Source organism: Coenobita brevimanus, chromosome 90 (genome assembly GCF_032717465.1).
Source record: "Coenobita brevimanus isolate Jiangsu-jjx chromosome 90, ASM3271746v2, whole genome shotgun sequence".
Lineage (NCBI taxonomy): Eukaryota > Metazoa > Arthropoda > Malacostraca > Decapoda > Coenobitidae > Coenobita > Coenobita brevimanus.
Window position 1 is genome coordinate 29354563 of NC_137043.1, and position 6873 is coordinate 29361435.

Genomic DNA, 6873 nt, shown 5'->3' on the forward strand with positions numbered 1-6873 from the left:
GGGTTATTGCTCACATAATGCCACTCAGGGATGAATGAGGCTGATCACTCTCATCTTAAATGTCAGGACCAACTTGCCTAGCCCCAGGCACCGGCGCTCCAATGGGATTGAGCCAGTGAAGGTTTATCCAAGGGTTGGTTGGGGTTATTGCTCACATAATGCCACTCAGGGATGAATGAGGCTGATCACTCTCATCTTAAATGTCAGGACCAACTTGCCTAGCCCCAGGCACCTATGCTCCTCATGGGGCAACATAGGATGGGATGATGGATGGATGGATGGATCTGAAAGACCAAGTCTGAAGTTATTTCAGATCACAGGACAGGGTACCAAATTGGTCATTCTTTGAGCTAAACTTCAGCTACTGCAGTTTTAGATTTTAGTTGGGGTGTGTTGCCAGATTTGCATGGCAGTCACTACTTCCTGATTATTTTAACTTCTGCTAAGTGTGAGCCACAATGTTGTCTTCATCGCCAGCCCTTGGATAAGGCAAACTGGCCACTCTTTAGGAAGTTATGTTCTGTAGACTGCACTGTGGACGATTTTGGTAGTATTGATGAGGCTGTGGTGTATGTAACTGATGTAATGCATTCAGCAGCTCTTATATCTATTCCCCAGATTTCTGGTCGATTTCCTAAACGTCCTATTCCCTGGTGGACTCCTGAATGCATCAATGCAGTTAAAGCTAAGCATGTCTTGTTCTCACACCTTCGCCACTATCGTTGCGACTCGCAATGTTTGGTGGCTTTTCAGAGGGTGTGCTCATGCACGTCGTGTACTGAAAGACAGACATGCATCATGGAAGACCTGTGTTTTCTTGCTCAGCTCAAGGACATCCCTTACTCAAGTGTGGAACCGGGTGAGGAAAATTTGGGGGAAATACAGTATACTGTCCCCTCCTCTCCTGTTTTATCTGATGCAGGTGGGACTGTGACTGATGCCTTCACTGTAGCCAAACTCATTGTTGGTCATTTTGCTGGTGTGTCTAAAATGGCCACTGCATTGTCTTCAGGCCATCACTGTCGGTGCTTGGATTCTTATGGTCTCTGTTTCACCTTCTTGGGGGGTGAATCTTACAATGTCCCCTCTTCTGTTTCTGAGCTTTGGGCAGCTTTGTCACAGTGTCATGATTCATCTCCAGGCTGTGATAATATTCTATACACCTTTTTACGTCATTTGTCTGACGAATCCCTTCCTTTTTACTGGTGCTGTATAATAGAATTTGGTGTACTAGTGAGTTTCCATCTTCTTGGGGTGTTGCTGTGGTTATCCCCATCCCCAAGCCCAGAGAGGATTAGCTGCAGGCGACAAACTATCGTCCTATCTCTCTGACCTCTTGTGTTTGCAAGGTGTTGGAGAAGATGGTAAATGGCCAGCTGATGTGGTACTTAGAGAGGGGCAATTACTTATCACCAGTCCAGTATGGTTTTCGTAAAATGCAATCTACCACTGATGCCCTACTGTCCTTGGAATCTTCTGTCTGTGAGGCTTTCTCCACTAACCAACACCAGGTCAGGGTCTTCTTCGATCTGGAGAAGGTTTACGACATTGCCTGGCGTCATGGCATTTTACTTTCTCCTCATGAGTTTGGTCATCATGGGCACTTGCCTATTTTTATTCAGTTTTAATCTAACCGTTTCATAAGGGTCTGAGTGGGAGGCGTGCTTTCTAATGCTCGTGCACTTGAAGATGGGGTACAGGAGAGTATCCTCAGTGTTACTTTATTTGCGATGGCCATCAACAGTGTGATCAGTGTACAGTAACCCCTCCAATATCCGGATCAATAGAGCCATCGGTAGGTTCGGATATTGGTTTCGTCCGGATATTGGGCCCCAGCTTATGGACTTGTACTTATGGACCCTAACTCAGAGAAACACCTATACAACTCCCTTCGGACATGCATAGCACCTATTTAACACCCAAATCACACCAATAAGGCACATAAATGACTGAAATAAATGCAAAAGAAACATAAAATGTGGGTTTAGAAGTATGTTCATACATTAATAAACATTCTGGTACTTATGGACTCTAACCGAACCTAACTCTGAAAAACACATTCCTACTGCACATGCATGAGGTAAGTATAGTATGGAAAGAAGTACAGTATGACACATTCTGGTAAGTATAGTATGGAAAAAAGTACAATATGAAACATTCTGGTAAATATAGTATGGAAAATAGTACAACATGAAACATTCTGGCTACTTACAGCAAGTCCCTGGCCACCTCGATGAATAACCGCCTCCTCTCGGACTCTGACAGTAAGAATGATTTCCTGAAGCACTTGCACTACACTCTTCCTGAAGTCTTGCACTGAACTTAGTCACTAACACACAGAAGTCCGTTCTTTTCACAGTGTTCACTTTAGTCCAAATAATGTTCCATTTTACTTTAAGTGTTGCACATTAACTTTTCCCAAGTTTTTTTAATTTTCCAAAGCCAAAACAAAGAAGGTTAGTTACGTTAAATTTCTTTTCTACTGAGTCTTTTCTCCCAACTTGAAAACCTCAACACAACACACCGTTTTTTTCACTGCACAACACTCAAAATTCCCGTGTGGTCTAGTGGAGAAGTTCTTGCTGTTTATTCACTGTCAGAGTCCAAGAGTATCACTGGCAGGCGACCAAGGGGTGCATCGGTGGGTCGTGGTGATGGCGTACCGACTACAGAAGACTCTGAAGATAGCCGCAAACTCACATCGAGCGGTGACTCCACTGTAGCTGATGTGCTGGGCTGTGGCTCGGAGCATGAGGGCCTGTCTTGGGGAGGCAACGGAGTGGAACCAGGGCTTGGCACAGCGGGGGTCACGGGCCTGAAAAAACTGTCAATCGTTGACTGACGCAAGGACCGACGATTCTGGCGATTGATGATGCGCTGCCGGAAAGCACGCACTTCCTCCACGCGTCCCAAGGGCCCCATCTCCCTGTCGTAGTCCGGGTGTTCCAGGTAGTCTAGGACGAACTCTAGATGTTCCCGGAGTGCGCTCAGCTTGGGGATGGCTGGAGTAGTGTCCTGCTGAGAGGAGTCCGCATCATCATCGCCTTCGTCGTCGGAATCTTCAAGTTCGGGACTGACACCAGCAACCGAAGACGCGATCTCAATATCAGACAACGTCTGATATCCAGGATCGCCCTCGTCGTCATCCAACCACTCACGAACATCGTCCACATCAACATCGTCGTCGTGCGTACGTAGCCGTGCATGGAAGTCATCCACGTCAAACCCTAGGAAATCGTACTCCACATCTGTTCCGAGAAGCAGACGAGACCAACCATTTTCAAGAGTTTTCACAGGGACTTCCTTCCATGCACTAGCCCAGTTGTACAGCGCAGACTTGATGTTGTAGCGGCGAAGGTTTTCCAAAGTCCGCTTGCCTCGAGTGTCACGTCCTTCCCTGTGCTCGTCCTCGTCCTCGAGGACAACCATCACCTCGTCCAGGAACTTCCGGCGGTACAGGCGCTTTGTTGCCACGATCACTCCTTGGTCCATTGGTTGAATGAGAGCAGTCGTATTAGGTGGCAGAAACATGCACCTAATACGGCCATTTTCAGCAAACAAGTCCTTGTCGCACAGGTGGGCAGGTGCATTGTCGAGGAGAAGGAGAGCCTTTACCTGGTCGCGAGGAATTCCCAGTGTCTTCGTCTGGTACTGGATGACCTCCTTGACGAAGTGACGGTGAAACCAGTCTTTGAAAATCACAGCTGTGAACCATGCTTTCAAAGAATGGTACCATACGACAGGAAGGACATCCATCACCCCACGAAGGCACCGAGGCTGCTTTGCACGGCCAACAATAACGGGCTTAAGCCAGTGCATGCCGTTAGCATTGGCACAACACAAAGCAGATATCCGTTCCTTAGAAAGCTTGCAGCCAGGTACACGCTTCTCCGTCTCATCGGCTAGAGTGTTCGTTGGCACCGAGCGATTGAATAGGCCAGTTTCGTCAGCGTTATAGACTTGACCGAGAGTGAGGCCCTCCCTGTCGATCAAGCCTTTCACCTTGTGCCGAAACTCGTCCACTCCATCCTCGTTAGCGTCCAATGCTTCGCCATGTGCTTTACGGTTAGTAAGGCCATGTCGTAACTTGAACGCAAAGAGCCAACCCTCGGATGCCTTGAAGTCAAGGGCGTCGTGAAGCCTTGCAAACTTCTCAGCAGCAGCCTTCAGCTCCGTTCCACGTACCATCACACCAGCTGCACGTTGCTGTCGATACCAAATCAACGTGGAGCGGTTGATCTCTGCATACTTGGGGGTAAACATAACCATCCTCTCCACGTTGCGTTTGCTTCTCGACGAGAAGTCAGCCGTGTACTGCATGAGCTTGTCTCGGGAACGCTTGATATCGAACAAAGTCGACCGGGCCAGGTTGAACTCGCGGAGAATGCGTGAGGAAGACCAACCCGCATCAACCTTCTCCAATATCTCCCGTTTCTTCTCCAGAGTCAACACCACTGTCTTCCTTTTCTCAGGAGGCGGGGCCATCATCACACACACTAAGAATAGGGCAGAGAGCAGCAGGAGGCCTTGCAGCAAGTACGGCACCACCACAAAAGCGAGCATGTGGGCAGCCATGGCGAACAGCGTAGGTCTTGTCGCGGTGAGAGACAGGCGGGAAGTGGGGAGCATGCAGCGGCGCTCTATCGGACGTCGGAGGAATGACGGACCAAAACAATGCTCTCACGCGGCGCGCGCGGCAAGTTCAAATTACGGACAGCAAAAAAATCGATTTTTATTTTATTTTTTTTGGATTTTCGGACCATTTTGGGAATGGTTGATCCCAGGACGATAAGGTTCGGTTAGTGGGGATGTTCAGTTATTGGGCGTCCGGATATTAGAGTGATTACTGTACTTTCTGATGGTGTCCGAGGCTCATTATATGAAGATGACCACTCAATTTCCTTCACTGCACCTAGAATGTCTCTGATAGAGAGAAAGCCACAGCTGGCTCGTAATAGACTTTCTGAGTGGGCTGAGTCTCATGGCTTCCGTTTTTCTTTACAAAAGACAGTGGCTATGCATTCTTGTCGTCTTAGGGGGGTTCATCCAGACCCTGACTTGTGTCTTTATGGCCGGAGGATATCCTGTGTAGAAGAGAATCAATTTTTGGGTCTTCTTCTTGATAGACAACTAACCTGGGTTCCTCACATTTGTTCTGTGAAGGCAACTCATAATAAAGCTTTGAGTCTTCTGAGGGTTTTGGGACATACATCTTAGGGTGCTGATCATCACACTCTTCTCCTCTTGCATAGATCTCGTATCCTTTCCAGACTCGAATATGGGTGTGAGGTCTACTCTGCAACCGATGCCCGTCTCCGGGTATTAGATTCTGTGCATCATACTGGTGTACGATTGGCAACTGGGGCATTCAGGTCATCCTTGATTTCGAGTTTGTTGGTGGATGCTGATGCCCTTCCTTTGGCTTTGCGTCGCCAGTCATTGATGATATGATGTTGGTATTGTCTTCACCTCCTTCCAGACTCTGTTTCCTGTGTTATTGTCTCCCAGGATTCATGATTATCTGTTTATGACCCCCGTCTTAGTTTCCCGAAGCCCTTTGATTACAGGATCCGGTCTGTTATGTTAGCCTGCTCTGTTCGAAGACTGACAGTCTGTCCACATCGGATCCCAAGGGTGGATTTCTGGCTACTCCCTCATGCAACATTCTGTAGGTCCGTTGTTGAAGAAAAGGGCTTATTTCTCTCAGTGTCCCTCTCTTTCTTTTTAGAACATGCCCTCACTCATGAGGGTTCTGTCCCTGTCTATACTGATGGATCTAAAATTGATACTGGAGTGGGCTTTGGTGTTGACTTCCCTTCCTTCAGTAGGTGAGGATAGCCTTCCTGGTGTTGCTTCATTGTATACAGTGGAACTGACTGCAATTTTATTTGCTCTCCAAATCATTTTTACTCTCCCCCAATCTGCTTTTGTGATTTTTAGTGACTCCCATGGTGCTCTCTCTGCACTGGAGTCGTTTAACCCATGGATTGCAAGCCACAGCTCAGGCTGGGTAGTGTCATGTTGTGAGCCACGACTCAGGCTGTGCTGGCTGTGCATCATTGTTAACTACTCCACCCCTGCGCAAACTTACACATGGCGCTGTGCAAAGACAGAGTGAGAGATTTTTTTTCTTTTCACCAGATGATGCCCTGGATGTTTATCTTGATGTTTATAATAAACATTTTTTTTTTTTTATCCGCTGCTCCCGTACGTAAACTCATGCATGGCCTTACGCAAAGACGGAGAGAGAGATTACAGTATTTTTTTTTTAACCAGATGATGCCCTGGATGTTTATCTTCAAGTTTATAGTGAACAAAAACAAAAACAAATCTTCATTTTTTGCACACCATGGGGTGGGTTAAAAAAAAAAAAAGTAATTGTGCAGTCCACGGTTAATGCATCCCATCCACTGGTTTTATCAATTTTCCTGTAGAGTGGCTTCTTCTTCTTCACTGTTGTGGCCATTGTGTAGATTTCTGTTGGGTTCCTGCACATGTTGGTGTGGTGGGCAATGAGAGGGCAGATACTCCAGCTACAGCTGCATCCTCTCGACGGCCACCTACCGACTACCCGGTTCCCGCTTCCGATGTAACACCTTGCATGAGATATGTGATTCATGTGTGTTTGCAGAGGCAGTGGTATGGTGTTGCTCATAACAAGCTAAAAGAAATTTTTCGGAGAGTGGCAGTGCCAAGGGTTCTCCCCTCCATGCCTTGGCAATAGGTGGCTTTTACCAGGCTTCACATTGGGCACTCTCGGCTTATGCATGGGTTCTTGATGAGTGGTGGGACTCAGCTGTACTGTGATGTTTGCCTTGTTCCCCTTACTGTCCGTCACTTGCTGGTCGAGTGACCAAGTCTGGGAGACCTACG